Genomic DNA, 17,295 nt, shown 5'->3' with positions numbered 1-17,295 from the left:
TTGTCTATATAAAGTTATTATCATGATGAAAAATGTGAGCTTCATGCCAATACGAGCCACATTTTTCATTTACAAAACTAATTAAACTCAAAATTAGACAAAGGGTACTTCTTAGAAGTGCTAGAAAGCCAAATAAGTAGAGGCCAAAGACAGTGAGCCCCTGAAAAGAACAGCTTACATAAAAATAATGTTATAATGAGAACCCTATGGTTTGATTACTGGTCAATTTAATAAGGCTCACTGCTACAAAATAAGAGTAAGATATTTATTTAAAAATCTGACAACAGCAATGTAAGTAACAATTCAAATCAACAAAGGGTTTAATTTCTTTAATACGTTTATGTTGGTGTCACCTTCAAACTCAGGAACATTTTGGAGTTCTAAATGACCTCCAATCCTGATGCATTTGTATCTTAGTTTCTGCTGTAGGTTTTTGGCATGTGGACAAGTGCATTGGAGGAGTTTACACATATCAACTGCTGCTTGGAAGCAGTTGATAGAAGTGGAAACTGGCGATTAAAAATTTGGAAGGGAATAAAATGGGAGGGGGTTGAAAATGATATTAGCGGAGTAAGTGGTTATTATATTCCAGAATTTTAGAACATTATCTGTAGGTAATTATGAGATTAATGTTTTAGATTATTATGTGGGTAATTATTATTATTATGCACAGGAAAAGTTATCGCATAGTTTTGTCGGTGGTGCTCAGCAGTGACGCGTTGGGTGATGCGGTGCTCGTGGTTGGGGTTGTCCTTCTCCTGCTATCCACAGTTGCCATGGCTCTTTGTGTCCAGGGGTGTGAGGGATTGGAGCAGATTGAGAGTCCTCTAACGGTGAAAAAGCTGAAAGGACAAAAGAAAAATAAAAGAATGCATCATTATAATTGAGCAACATATTCCTTTTCAATGGGAAATTCATTTCAAATGACTTTGCTCTGGTATCCATTTTTCATTAATTCAGTCTTCATGTTTGCTCCAAGCAAACGCAGCTCATTTTTATGGCTTTCATGGAGCACTGCATAGATCGATAATTTATGTAAGGAGTTAAAACAGCACATGCTCATCTGTGGACATGAAGCAGTGAGTAGGGGAGAGTCATAAATGTAACACGGTCAATAACTGTTTGTACACTGCTGCTATGGTAGCCATTTCAGGTTTATACATGTGCAATTCAGACCTCTACTGTGTGCCAACAGAACAGAGAAATCTGACAATCTTTGTGGGAAATATGTCTAAAAAACTGTTTTTGAGCAAGGTAAGTAAAAATCTATGAGGCGTCCATTGGCTTGATTGTCATGCATATTGGTTTACTTCACATGCGTTTTGGTTTGATATACACATGTATGGATGAATAATTTGCACACATATTGGTTTGTTATTTATACATTTTTTGGTTTGATTGTCACAAACATTGATTTGCTTCACATATATATAGGTTTGCTATAAGCATGTGTTGGTTTGTCATTCACACATATATTGGTTTCCTATTTACACATCTATTAGTTTAATCGTTATACTATTGTACTATATACTATATATATTGTTTTGCTTCACATTCATATACGTATGTATTGATTTGTCATTCATGCACTTATTGGTTTTCTATGTACAGTTATATTAGTTTATCTGTCATGTTCATTGGTTTGCTTCACATTCATATTGCATTAATATAGCCCTGTGTTGGTAAGTCACTTGCGCATATGTTGGTTTATTTAGCCTAGGCATTTATTAGTTTATTTTCATTTAAATTTGTTTGGTATGCATATGTATGGAGTGTTGTAAAAAACCACCAATAAAAAAAATCAATATATGCACAAATGACTTTCCAACACACGCTTATAGCAAACTAATACTGTATATATGTGAAGCAAACCAATGTTTGTGACAATCAAACCAATAAATTTGTATACAAGTATCAATGTAAATCCAATATATATGTAAACAACAAACCAATATATGCGCAAATTATTAATCCATACATGCATACATCAAACCAATGTGTGTCGGGGGGGACGTCTCTTGACGTCCCAGGAGACTGGTCCTGGGAGGGGGTGACAAACAAAACGGGACTCAAAAACACAGGACAGGACTGGCAAACCAAAGACTCAGGGCTGGGACAAGACAAGACAGGACCTGGGACGACGACAAGGAACAGAATTCGCAAGGCAGGACAGAACACTGGACTGGACGAAGACATGGCAGAAACACGGACTGGACTATGGCGCGGCAGAAACACCGGACTGGACAGAGACACGGCAGAAACACCGGACTGGACAGAGACGCGGCAGAAACATCGGACTGGACAGAGACGCGACACAACCACCGGACTGGACAGAGACGCGACACAACCACCGGACTGGACAGAGACGCGACACAACCACCGGACTGGACAGAGACGCGACACAACCACCGGACTGGACAGAGACGCGACACAACCACCGGACTGGACAACGGGCGGAGCAGGCGGAGGCCCCTCCGGGACAACGGGCGGAGGAGGAGGCGGCCTCTCCTGGACTTGAGGCGGAGCAGGCAGCCTCTCCGGGGCTCGGGGCGGAGCAGGAGGCTTCTCCGTATGCTCCTGGATATAAGTCTCCAAGCAGAGGGTTGACGCCATGAGGGCCTCGAGGTCCGAGGATTGGTCCAGCCCGAAGATTAGCCCACCCTGAAGGGTGTCCCTCAGGCCATGCCGGAAAAACACGCACAGGTCCTCCTGGCACCATCCACTTAGTGGGGCGAGAGCACGAAACTCGGTCGCATATTCAGTCAAGGTACGCGACCCCTAGCGTAAGCCCACTAGCCTTTCCCCTGCCTCCAGCTCGGATGCGGGGATCTGTTCCACGGCAGGGCCGAAACCAGAGGCCCCCCCCCAGCGACCACCGGCTTGCTCCAGACCGGTGGCATGCTCAACAAAAAAAACCAAAAACCCCGGGGAGAGAGAAAAGGAAAAGGGGAGAGAAAAAAAAAAAACCTCTGCTGGGTCCAGTACTGGCTGGATCCTTCGGTCAGAGGTACTGGGGGGTTAGGACCCAAACGCAGAGTGAGGGGGAAAACACAAAACTCCAAACGGTAAATAGAAACAAAGCCTTTACTTAACAAGACAGGAACTAAAGCAGGGAACAAAAGGCCTCGCAGGGCAACTCTCAAAAAAACAAAGAAAACTGCAAAACACAGAAAACAAAGAAAAGCCAAGAATCCAAAAACACGTAAAAGCGGAACGTGGGCGGAGACATACAGGGAGCTACTCTCAGGAGGAACCACGCAGGGCAGAAAAAACACAAGCAGAAGCACACACAACCAAAAGGATCCAGCACTTGAGTCAAGGAAGAAGGGAACTTAAATAGACCAGACACTGACGAGACACAGGAGGGCACAATGAACAATCAGGCCACAGAGTGGGAAGGGAAAACGAGACAACCCAAAAACAATAATAGAATAATTGAAAACAATAATACAATTAAACAGGGGGAAATGAACAGAACTAAAAACTGAAGTGCCGCCATCTGGCGGCCCAAAAAGGGAAACGCAAACAAACCACAGAACCATGACAATATGCATGTGAAGCACACCAATATGCATAACAATCAAGCCGATAGACACACCAAGTACAATCTGATGTATGAATAAATGACAAACCAATAAACGTGCCAGTGACAAACCAATAGAAGCGTCAATGAAAAACCAATATCAAACCAATATATATGCCAAGCAACAAATATTTGTACACTATATGGATTTTTCCATATTCTGTTCAGGAAGTAATTTTTGAATATAAGGCATATTTTTATTAACAATTGTCAGGGTTCTGTGTCTTCCCCTTGTTGTTCCTGGTTGGGCCGCCAGATGGCGGCACCTCTGCTTTGTGTCTTGTTTAATTGTTTTATTGTTTCCAATTATTCCATTATTAGTTGCTTATTGTCTCGTGCTCCCTTCCCTCTCTGTGGCTTGATTGTTCATTGTGCCCTCCTGTGTCTCGTCTGCGTCGTGTCTATTTAAGCCTCCCTTTTCCCTAACTCAGGTGCTGGATCCTTGCTTGTTTGTTGCCCGTTGCCTGCCTGTTGCTTGTTTGTTGCCCGTTGCCTGCCTGTTGCCCTATGCTTGCTGCTTGTCTGTTCCCTGCCTACCCGTTGCCTGTTGCCTGTGGCCTGTTCCTTGCCTGCTCTGTTCCCTACGTTTTTGGGATTTTTGTATTTTTGTTTCCCTGCGTTCTGAGGTTTTTCTTTGTTTGTTACTACCGCCCTGCGAGGCTTTCTGTTCCCTTTGTTCCCCGTTATTTAAGTAAAGTCTTTGTTTTTTCTACTTCTGGAGTTTTTGCGTTCTTCCCCGCACTCTGCATTTGGGTCCATTCCCGCGCCCTAACCTGACAACAATAAGTGAAATCATAAATAATTTAAAGTACTCATCTGTCCTTGAAAACATAGTATGGTTTTTTGAGCCAATTTTAGCTCAAAAACCAAATATATATAACTCAAAAGTTTAGCTCTAAAACCAAAAAAACGTGATGACCCCATCTGTATAGATGTATGCAGCCTCTGAGTTGCTATAACAAATAACATGCATTTTTGCTGTTATATGTTTACAGAATGCCATCTAAAGAGAAAATGAGATGGTTGGTATCCAGTGAGGTCATGGAGAGGGCTCGAGATTTGGAGATTATGGATAGGGGATGGTGTTGAAAACCATCTACAAGTAGTGTCCTTTTGGAGGAGACTAGGAATTTGAAATGGTGTTTAATATATGTAAAAACTTTGAAAAAGCTTACCTGGGTGTTAAGAAACAAACAAAAGCATCTTTCCTCATCTATTTGGACATTGCCATAACACACTTTATGGTAAATTATGAAGCTGCTTGTGCATTAATGTTTGTGCATCTTTCTTCATGAATAAAGCCCCATGCTTTATAATCTGAGCTGGTCTTACATTACCATTTGAAACATGTTTGCTTGATTAACATTAGTATGTGCAGAAAAAAATCTGCATACGAGCATTGGGTTTCCATTGTTACTAGTATTACACCCCTTTGTTACAATTATACCGACTTGGTTGCATGAATGTAACATTTGACTGCTTGTACTTCGGTTTAAATTATATCCGACTAGATTGCGTTATGAGCGTATTGAAATGGGTAATGACTACTGCCATGTCAAAGCTGTCTGAAGTAAAATTTCATAGTGCTAGGCTAAATATCTAAATAGTATGAGTACAATTCGGAAACTGTTATAACTGTTACCTACCGACTCTCCCCTACTTGCAATTTCATGGTGGGATGTAAACACCAACACCTATTTTGTGGAAATGTCTTGGAGGGTCCAGCAAAAGCCTAATCCTGGCTGTTATTTCCAGGAACATACAGCATTATCCATGTTTTCTTGAACTTCAGTTATCATTATTACTATGTCCACATATTATAATGCCAGATATTCCCAAGAAAATACCTGCACTCACTCATGACCAGACATGTGAGATGTAATATATATGTGTGTGTGTGTGTTGTGTATGTTAAAATGTGTCAGTATTGATTGGCCTACTTACACCACTGCATCCACGGGACACAATCCTTTCTTCTCTACGCGATAGTGATCAACCAGGCCCACACGGATTATTGTATTTGTTGTTGTCAAACAACATGTATGCACACTTTCAAATTCTGTTAAAATCGGAAAAGACATTTTACATCAAAATGTACAAACTTTAACCAAAGGCTCAGTGATTCTTATTTATTTTACTTTGTACAGTCTGTTGAACTGGAAATTAAGTTGGCCTCCCATGACAGTACAACAAAACAATGCATGGTTGTTGTTTTTAGGAAAATTGATATTTTTATATATTATTAATCGTATATTAAGATTGCATATTGTAATGCCCAGACCCACTATGATACACAATTTGTTGTCTAGATTTTCCCAGTTTTTCATTTTGCAGATGTATTTATATGGAGCCCTATATACCTGGTTCAGCTCGCTCTTTGCTCCTTTCCTGGCAATGACCCCTCTGGGATTCTGGTTCATTCCATTTCCTCACCATTGCCTGTACACTGTCTCTCTGAGCCACACATGAATGATTGCCAGTGTTAGAAAGAACATTTCTCACCTTGCCCAGGGGAAGCGGACCGCAGCAGTACAGCGAGGCACATGAATGCAGCAGCGAGGGTCGTCATCTTCTCTTTTGGCTTTCTGATTTCTGACTTTCATCAGACCACCGGCATCGCTTTTTAAATGCTCACTGTACTTTTCCTCTAAAAGACCGCCCCCCCCCCCCACCCCATGCCCAAGCCCCAAGCCACCACTACAAGCCATAGTAACTTTATTACCAAAGGCCAAAGTGGGCAGGGCCACAGGTTCTGTTCCAGTGATGAAGACAAACACAAAATGACGACTGTGGCTGTACCCATATTTGTTCAAATTCATACGTACTTCTTTATCTGAAATAAAGGCAGATAACAAAGAACATTTAATATTCAACTGTGAAAGAATTACAAAAGTATGTATCCAAAATAGCAGATTACATTTTCCAGTTCAATTTCAGAATGTAAAACACATACTATAAAACCTGACGTGATAAAAGTTTGTAAAGCCATTCACTGGACTACACTTGGTATAGTGCTACACACCACCATCAAACGCACTGGTGCTTGATAAATATGTAGCCCTCCTAATGCACATCAAGACACTAAGAGGCCATTTCCTGAGTTCACTTAGTATAAAGTAATACTGACAGGTCCCCAATATATTAAAATAAATCAGTTAAGAATTACTAGCTAGAAGTGAATGAAGATGCTATTTGCTTTAAAAAAAAACACCATTTATTGGTAAATTAAAAATAATAATAATAATAATAATAATAAAGGTGTTGACCACTAGACTGAGTGTAATTAACAGTTTTGTTCTCTCGTCTCGTCCACTTCAACATATGATCCTTTGAGCCAGATGTCGGTAGTTTCAGTGGAATGAAGATGTCTCAAGACCATGTGGAGGAAAATCTCCTCTTAGGTTTGATGGGTGAGTCGTGATGGAAGAATAAAGACTAAAAATTATGATTTCTTCTAATAATCTTTTTATTCTCTTTCAATCAATAATCCTGTTCATGTACGTAGGCCTACGGGAGGTCTCCAGTACCATAAAGACACATAGAGAGCTTCCTCGAATTATGTTTTACATCCTTTTTATACAACCAGATCTCCTCCTACCATGGTGTATCTTCCCTTTAAAATAACCAATCCCAGCCTAGGTCAAACTTATGTTTCACCAGTTAGTTTAACAATTATATAATCTTCAATTTTAATCAATGACAGATATTTCACTACACACACTTACAGAGGAATGTATATGCATGACTTGAATAACAAGTATTTGTTCTCATAATTAACAATTGTTTAATCTTCCAGTTCCAAAGTACATGCACTTTAAATGCATTCAATACATGCTGAAATCCAAATGAAATATTTAACTCATATACACACCACCATGTTCTAACAGACTATGTTTATATCATTACCGTTGCTGTTAATACTTTGCTTTTCATTCCTGTATTTTAATAGAATATAATCTATGCAATTAATGGATATAGCAAATCAGTTCTTTCTAGGTTGGTGTCCTTTCTCTTCTCTTGCAGCTCAAAGGTCTTGTTTCCCAACAGAAGTTACTTACAAAATTCCACTAAGTAAATGTTTACATTTTTGCACCTGCAATCCCAGCAACTGGGGTTCAAAGGTTCTCTAGGTAGTATGCATCAGCAGTGTACAAGGAGGCCACTGTCTTTCCTTAGTTACAAATTCTTAGACATAACACAGAATACCTGCTGTTCTTCATTGATCTTCCCATAATCACATACATTTAAATATATTTTTAGTAATATATCTAATATATCAGTACAATCTTTAATAAGAAGAAATTTAAAAACATTAAAAGAATGAAGGAGAAGCATACTTCCACAACCAGAATAGAGATGTACGCCCTAGACGCCACGTACGTCCCCCAGGCTGACTGGAGGACTACGATGTCACTTTCCCTGGTCCCAAGCAACCTCCACTACTTACCCCCTTGCATCACCTTGTACATCATCTAGAAACCAGAGAACAGCTACCACACAGTAAAATGGAGGGATTCGCTGAGCTCACGCACCTCACACCCCAGCAAAAATACAGGCAATGGAGCACAGTGACTGACGAATCAAGCCAACAGTTCACACTCAGTGCTGAACCAGCCCTAAGCCCTAGATGGATTGGACCAACTGAAACTGCCTACAAGGGCACAATAGCCCAATTGTACCCCCTGCAGCAACGGCTCCTCCAGAAAATTTAAGGACAATTAGTGGCTGCAGCCAACACCAAAACTAACTGGCTGATGACTGCTGGTGGCCGTGGTTGGGACTACATAAATGACCGCCCTCAAAAAAACTACAATACCCTGGAGTCTGTGTGCAGGTCAGCACACCTGAGGGAAATCAAGTCCAGTGATTGTCTCAAGGGAGACCTATTTCTTCACCATTGTTAACAAACAGAGGGAGGGAAGTGATGGAAGGAAGCTTGCCTGTGGGCTCTCCTGGTAAACCCTCAATAGCTGGTAAAACCTACTATTTTTGAGTTTTTGTCCACTTACTGACAATTTTTGGAGTTTTTCAAAGGCTTTGTGTTTTCATTGCTGAAGAGACCTTTTTTCCATTAATGCTTTTTTTAATGAAGAAGCTTTTCGAGTTAACCTTTTTTCAACCCTTTTGACTAAATTAAAGGCTTTACCTTTTGAAGCCCTGGTTTTGTGTACTTCTTTACATCTTTTACATTACCCATGCCTGACACCCTGACAACCAACCTCGCATGGTATCGCATATGGTGGAAAATGCGGACATGTCTGGTTTATGTGTTGATGTCAAAAGTATTTACAGAAGACTTCAGCAGTAAGTTATCTAAGCTGTCTATAAGTTAGAAACAACTGTAGAAACAACTCCTAGATGAAACTACTCATTGAGAGCAATAGAGCAGAATGAAACAAATCTGGCTCTCTTGGAGGAACAAAGGAAAGCTAGTGTCTTGAAGGCCCAGGAATTGCAATGGCAAAAAAAGGAAGCCGCCAAAGGACACACAGCAGGTCCCCAACTAATCCATGCCAGTGAGTTCATTCCTAAAATAGGAGTAACGGATGATGTTGAAGTGTACCTTCATGCTTTTGAAACCACTGCAGCCAGGTGAAAGTGACCCAAAACTCATTCGTATCACAAAAAAAATAGCTTCAGCCAGAAACAAAAAATCAGCTGCAATGCTTGAAACCATTGTGGTGGATCGTTATCTATGGGTCTTGCCTTATGAAGCAAAAAGGGTCATCAGCCAAAGCCTGCTGTCCACAGCCACTGAGTTAGTAGAAGCAGTAGAGCAGTATCAGGCCACAGATGGTATGCTTAATGCTTCCGGGAAGGAACCCGTCAGTTCTCCCCAATACGGCTAGAAGTAGCCCACCCAAAAAAAAGACAAATCCCCCAAACTGGTCACTCCAATGGCCTACATTTCACCAAGAGTGTTCGGAGGCTAACCTGTACAGTGGAAAGGAGTCCTGGACAGTTAACCATGGAAATGCTATTGGTGTGGTGATGTTGGGCACATCACTTGTCAGTGATGAGGCCTTACTTGATTCTGGTAGCATGATCACCCTTGCGCATAACTCTATAGTGGACCCTTCATGCCTGTCCCAAAGTCTCTCCCAGTCTCATGTGTTCACGGAGACACCAGGGAATACCCCACCATTGAGCTAACCTTGACCACCACTCTGGGAACCGCTCAAACAGTGGTTTCAAACGTTCTGCCATTCTTTGGACCCTTGTAACAAGGTCATGTACCCTTTATAACAGGGTCTTTTAAAAGCATGGGTACTCCATCATCTAGGTCACATCACAATAGCATCATGTGACACTGCTTCCCCTCATGGATGGCTGAGGGGAAGCAGGGTCACATTTTGATACTGAAGTGTAAATTTTGAGTGAAAATTTTGATACTGATTCCCGCTCCCGTCTGCTGTCTGTCCTGGCCCCTCGCTGGTGGAATGACCTCCCCGTGATGGTCAGAACAGCAGAGAATCTGACTACATTCAAAAGCAGACTAAAGACTCATCTCTTCAGGCTGCACCTCTCCCCACCCCTCCCTAGCCTATAGTTTAGCTCAATGTACCTAGTTAGGCTAATACGATCACGTTAGTTTTTATTTGGCAGGATTGTTTTTGTCTGATTCTGATTAGGCAAATGTGATTTCAGTGCTAGTTTGGACTTGGCAGGATTGTTTGTTTGTTTGCTGAACAGGTTACTCTACAGGGTTGGAATCCTGATCTATGTGGTCACTTCTGGCACTACGATGTTTACTTAACTCTAGTATGTTTCTTTTGCACCTCTGCACCTTGAACTAATGCACTTGTTGTACGTCGCTCTGGATAAGAGCGTCTGCTAAATGCCTGTAATGTAATGTAATGTAATGTAATACTGAAGCACATGGTGAACATATTGTTTGAGGTGTGTGTGTGTGTGTGTGTACTTGTGTACATGATGGAGTGTTTACTGAAGTACAATAGGAGACTTGGGGTACATGTAAAATTGCACAGACAAAATATCACAATATGCAAAATATCACAATAGTCAATAGAAACACACTGAAGTCACTGGAAGGGGTCCAAAACTGACCACAGCCTAATCCAGTTTTGTGACAGGAGTGGAATAGGTTGTAAAATGAAGCACATAGATCCCTTGATGAAAATAGATGCTTTAACAAAGCAAAATGTACAATAACAAAAGTGGAAGAGGTCTGAATCCTTGAAACTTCTAAATAAAGCAAGTTTCATTTCTTTGTGATTCACATTCAAGCTGATTTGATTTGCTCTGATGTGTGCTTTGTTTCATAACATGCAGTGCATAAGTTGTCCACCAGATGGACTCTTTTTGGAAGTTTTACAGGGCTTTGCTGCATTAAACATAAACTTCTCCCACAATGTGCTTAGCGTTAACTAGCCTTGTTCATTCTGTAGAATATTTTGTCTTGTGTCAGAGTAAAATCCATTGAGTTCCTCTCTCTAAGCCAACTCCCTAAGCCAAGGTTGTGCAGGTGCATCCACCGGACTGGACCTGCTGTGAATAGTAGGGAAATGCATTGAAAACATACCCCGTTGTGTAACTGGAGCTCAAAAGGAATTCCATTTTCTGCTTATACTGAAAGGCATAACAGACTGCTTTACCTTACTGCCCCATAGGCTTAAACTTGGGCTGATTAGTCTTGTAAACTGTTGATTACTGTATCAAATTTCTTTCATTTTTCTTGGAATTACCCAATTACCCACTCATAGCTGATGACTGAGGGGAAGCAGTGTCACATGATGCTATTGTGATGTCACCTAGATGACGGAGAACCCATGCTTTTACAAGACTTTTTAAAGGGTACATGACCTTGTTACAAGGATCCAAAGAATGTCAGAAAGTCTGTAACTCAGTAGCCCCAGTGGTTAAGGGAGGTATCGAATCTTTAAAAAAATATAATGTCAAACGAAAGATTCCCCATTGAAGCTGCACAGGTGGGATAGGAGTACAATTTAATCCATAGCATATAGTCTTAAAAATTACTTTATACTATACCAAGTCTTTTTTCAGGGATCAATACTTTTTTCAAAGCTCACAGTGTGAGGCTGGAGCTGGTACACTGGCGAGCCTGTGTGTGGTGTGTCCCTACCAGGAATGAGCATACAGGATGGCTGTGTCCTGCACTCAGTCTAAGAAGGCCTGGCCTTGTAGAGTCATGCACAGATCTGGTGCAGCGCATTTCATTTATTGGAGCAAGACAATTACTTTTATTTCCGTCTTAAGATGACTACACTTGTGATGTTGATAATGGTGTGGCCAGGATGTGAATTACAGCTATGTTACAGCCACAACTATGATGCCTAATTATAGAAATAGCCTACATTACAATACAATACAGATTTATCAAGGCTTTTTTCTTATAGTTTGATATACCTTACTCACAATAAGCTCGTAAGTTGTCTCGTCTGTTGTGATGGGACATCATTGTGTCATAAGCAGCAGGATGTTAGACTATTACAGATGTATTTATATTCTAGTTTAGTTAGTTCGCTGCAGACAGTAATAACATGTGACAATGATGCTGTCATATTCAGCTTTCAACTGTACTAATTGCAACTTGTGCGAGTCCAATGTGATACTTTACCAGCAAGTTTTCAATCTACTGTACCTTTAATAAGTGAGCTTACTTCATTTAAGTGACACTTTTTGTTTCAACTGCAAGGTGTGATATTGGTCAGGGTAATTTTTAAGACCCCTTATCAAAGCGGTTCCTTGCTTATTTTCTGTTTGATGATTCTCCTATTAACATAACAATGCATGTCTATGTACAGTGGGAAGAAACACCTGGGGACACGTGGGGGAAAAGTTTTCTCTTTGTCAGTCGCCCACGTTTTTAGATGTGTGGTTATGCTTCACTTTCTGTTTCGCACACCTACCTCAACCTACTGTTGCTTTTAATAAACTCCTTTTTAATGAGTCAGTCGCTTTATGAGTGTGTCTGTGTGTGTGCACACGTGTGTGCTCATGTGAATGTGTGTGTGTGCACACGTGTGTGCTCATGTGCATGTGCGTGTGCTCATGTGCATGTGTTTGTGTGTGTGTGTGTGTGTGTAAATGTTTGACACTCCCCTTTTAATGAGAAAATGACAAGCAAAACAAATTACCAGAAATTTCAAAGTGATCTTACAGTCACCCTCTCTTACAGTAAGCTACAGTTGCTAAACAGACAGCTTGTAATGACTATGAAAATGCCACAGGTTCATGCTAAAGGTTTCTGTTGCTAAGAGCATCTACTTTATCTCTGCCCAATTTCGTTGGAACATTAACACCGACTGGATGAGGAAATTACCCAGTATTTCAATATGGCCAATTAAGACTAACTATGGGGTATGTGCAGGAAACAAGCCATGCAAATGTTATGTCTAGAATGGGAGTTACTCTTATGCTCTGCGCACATAAAGGAAACTTGTACAGCTTCTTCCATTTGCTAGCAAAACCCCCCACGCCTGCTTTCCGCTGGCTGTACAACTGACCACAGGCACTACTAATCAGAGGGTGTGATAGCTGGTGTCTCAACTCTTTCTGTCTGTCGGTCAGAAGAGGAAATTACATTTACAACTGACTGCCTTATACCCCCAACAACCACTACAATGTGTTATCATGATGGGTTTCAGTTCTTAGGTCTGTTACGCTGTCTGTACAGAAGCATGGTGTTAACATGTCCATATGTTGCAGCTGTGTATGTGTACTGCGTGCTATGTTTCATTTACCGAGCGCCAGTGCTTTTTGTTGGTGGTGTGCAACACTATACATTGACTCGAGTAAATGGCTTCATGAACTTTTATCAAGCTAGGTTTTATTGTACAAGTATTCAGAAACTCACCATTTTATGAATTGGAAATGTAAATAAAGTTATTTTAGATATATACTTATTTAGTATTTTTTTCATAGCTGAATATAAAGTGTTCTTTGTTATCTGGTTGTATTTCAGATAAAGAAGTACAAATTAACTTTCACAAACATTTAAAAAACCTCCATTTGCTTTTACAGCGGCTCACACGATTGTCTCACTGCCATCTACAGTACATACACTGCATTACTGCATTAAACGAAAACTTCTCCCACAATGTTCTGAGCATTAAGTTTAGGAAAAAATTTTGTCACAGGTTGAGTGTGAAGCTGCTGCTGGGTGGCTCATCCTGTCAAGGCGCTGTTCCAGAGTACGGCCGGGCCACGAGGTCTGTTCCCAAATCTGGACGCTGTTAACTGTGACCAGTAGCCTCAGAAGGCAATGCATAACTGGCATTGGCATTGCCCAGCGAGGGAGATTTTTGACCAAACGGTATGCCGATGTCTCAGCGCACACCAGGGACCCCAGCTGGCCGTTTGTGTGCTTTGCGTCCAGCCCATTGAGCTGCACATGGTGTGTCTTCTGAAGAAGAAGCAGCAGCATCATCATCATCATCATCACATGCTTTGGAGGGGAGCTCATGATTTTAGGCCTTGTCGAATCACCAACAGAGGGTGTGAGAATGCACACACCACACATGAGCTGAGGTGGAGAGGGAGAGAGAGACTTTTCAACCAATCAAATCCAGGGACGATTATTTGTCAGGCTGACAGAGCCAGGGTGGGAATTTCGCCATGACAACGGGGAAGCCCCTACACTTTGCGATGAGTGTCATGGGATCTTACATGACCATAGTGATTCAGGATCTTGATTTAATTTCTCATCCTAAAGACGCCGCTCCTACAGCACAGTGTTCCCCTAACTCAGTGGTTCTTAACCTTGTTGGAGGCACCGAACCCCACCAGTTTCATATGCTCATTCACCGAACCCTTCTTTAGTAAAAAATAGTGTGTGTGCCCACTAACTGCAGACTAGACTGAGGGGTGGACCTCTGCGGCGGAGGCTCCACCGAACCCCTGAGACAGACTCACCGAACCCCTAGGGTTCGACCGAACCCAGGTTAAGAACCACTGCCCTAACTGCACTGGGGCATTGTGTTTTATTAGACGGGAGGGAACCTGTACTGGTCTACCAACACCACTTCCAGTAGCAACTTGCCCATGCCTGCTAGCTTCAACAGTTCAGCAGGAGCATGGTTTATGGTGTTATGGCTTTTGGCCTGAATACTGAATACTCGATAATAAATATTCTGCATAGTAAATTTCAAAAGGCCAAAATGATCAAATTTTGGAATTATAATAACAAAAGTAAAAACATTTATGTTATATAACTTAACTACTCAATTACATAGATAATCATTTGTAATATGAAAGGAATTACATTATGTTCCATAACACATACTGTACGTTAAGGTTGATGATTTTGATTGTAGTAAAGCCATGACTATTTAACCATTCATAATTCATTTACAAGCTATGCTATGTAATTACATACAGTACATTACACAGTTTCACACAAAGATCCATGACACATGTTTGAAACCATATTTGCAATTTGTGCCATTTGAACAGACCATTGTATTCTGATCAAATTATATTTCTTTTATTCATGTTTTTATTGTCAACAAACACACCAGCTATAGATAGCAATGGTAGGTTACAGTATGTCATCTTTTAGTTTGCCATCTATTACTATTTTGGTTGTGGAACATCCTATAATAAAAATAAGCCTTCGATGTGTTTGGTTAGATCTGACAATCCACTGAGACAGGAGCAGAGTGAGCTCACAATGACTCACAATCTTGACTTTTGGCCTGGATCTACAGAGGCCGGAAGAGCAAAACAAACAGCTGTTGTTAGAAACAGTCACATTTTAAATAAATGAACATGTAACAAGAAGTACCTATACAGGGCGAGAAAATACTACTGTATGTAACAAGCAGTACCTACAGTACTGTATATAGGGATAGTTCAGTTTTTATATATATTATTTCATTTTCGGTACATGCTTTCATTTGGCTCAGACACTTTTTTTTGTGGGCAGTAAATCATATTTTTAATTTACAGATAATTCTGACCACCTGGAATGCCTAGCATTTGGAGATTTGTGGATTTGTGGTTTAATGCAAAAAATAAAGAAAAAAAACGCGTGATATCAAAATCTCCAGAAAGTGAACCATATCTTTTAAATTGCGATTGTTATACATGTTCATACTGCCTTCTAACTGCATAAGTATAGCACTGAGGGAAGTCTAACCACTCACTGGTAATGGAGTATAACAAGTCCTTAAGATTGAGTTGCCATTGGACTAAATTGACAGACTTTGTGTTCAGCAATGCAAAATATATGGCAAACCTACGAAAAACAGCAGCAAATAGCAGAGTGATCCTGTTCCTTGGTGTCTTTATTGTCTGAATTATCAAACAAATTCAAAATCAAATGTTAGTTTCCCTCACTTGAAACTATTTGTCTCAAGGGGATTTCCTGCTCTACGTAGAGAGTCCAAGAGGAACTATCTATGGAACCTCAAACTATTATTAGCCTTCTTGTTCTTTTTATGAATGAAGAATTTTCCCTCTTTGATATTTATAGAACTATGGATACAGATACGTCACATCCACTGCCTTTGTGTCGTCGGCCTGGTATTCAACCCAATTCGTTGAAAAACCAAAAAAACAAGATAGAATACCAGCTGTCACATTTAATTCTCAGAACAGATAGAGCAAATGTCTGTCTTTATTTTCACCTGTTTGGTTGGAATTATATATGTCAAGGTTGGTCAGTGAAGAGGCATACAAGTCTGTATGACACACTAGATATTGCAACCCTCCACACGTCTTCACTACCCCAGTCTGCTTAATACCTCAATCAACATACTGTTAAATAAAAATGGAGGTATTCCTACTTAAAAAAAAAAATTAACTAGCCCGGATAAAGTGTGCGTGGCCTGATAGTAAGGAACTCCCTTTTAATAATAGATCATCCGCCCACCACCCCTTGTCATCAGCCAAATTTAAACAGACATTCAGTGTTTCCATTTACAAATCCCATGGGTGTAGGCTACTCCTTCAAAGGTATGACTTGACTTCCCCATTTTAATGATATAAGAGCCATTCAGCTCTCAAGCCAATTCAATCTTCGAGCAGCTAACTGGAAAAAACCTGCCTTCATTCAAAGGACCCCAGGACTCACACACAAAAAAACTGGATTCCACAACTATGTCTCTCACTGTCAAAGTGCTTGCATCTTGGCTTTGCGTAGTCATGCTACTGTCGGCTTGTACACATTGTGGTGAGTATAAGAATATATACTCTATCTATAGATGTTATTAATTGCAGATGCTGAATATGGAAATTCTCAAAAACCAACATTTGCCTGGCCATATTGGACTATACTGATACCAGTGCCAATACCAGCCTAATTTACATTATAGTATAAATGTGAACTGTTTCCACATGAAGACATAGATGAGTACAGACTTATGAAAACAAAATGCTACAAATTGTATTTGCATTACAAAATAATTCAACTTGCTGACTTTATTATTAGGCAGATAGCATGAGCCAAGAAAGCTACTAAGTCATTGTATGGCTTTGCTTGTGAGTATAATATATAATAATAAATTATACGTACGAGTTTCAGATAACTACGATTAGGCTACTTTTTTAGCATGACATTTCATTTTAATTTTCTGGTGCATGCACGTTACGTCATCATATTGGCCATCAGGCCTATAATGATGCTTCAAATTACTGTCTATTACCAATACGATTCCAGTATGTTCATGTAGCCAACTTTTTATTTATTTGTTTGTTTATTTGTTTTTTTTTTTTATTCTTTCATTCAT

General features: G+C 40.4%; 1 long non-coding RNA gene across 1 annotated transcript; it reads right to left on the bottom strand.

Moving 5' to 3' along the window:
• Nucleotides 1-251: 251 nt before the first annotated feature.
• LOC118229177 lies at nt 252-6,252 on the bottom strand. Its single transcript, XR_004765621.1, has 3 exons — nt 6,086-6,252; nt 5,528-5,642; nt 252-842 (listed from the first exon to the last, which is right to left on the bottom strand). It is a non-coding gene; the product is annotated as an uncharacterized LOC118229177 (long non-coding RNA).
• Nucleotides 6,253-17,295: the final 11,043 nt, after the last annotated feature.

This window comes from Anguilla anguilla, chromosome 6 (genome assembly GCF_013347855.1).
Source record: "Anguilla anguilla isolate fAngAng1 chromosome 6, fAngAng1.pri, whole genome shotgun sequence".
NCBI classification, from domain to species: domain Eukaryota; kingdom Metazoa; phylum Chordata; class Actinopteri; order Anguilliformes; family Anguillidae; genus Anguilla; species Anguilla anguilla.
This window is presented reverse-complemented; position numbering and strand designations above follow the sequence as displayed.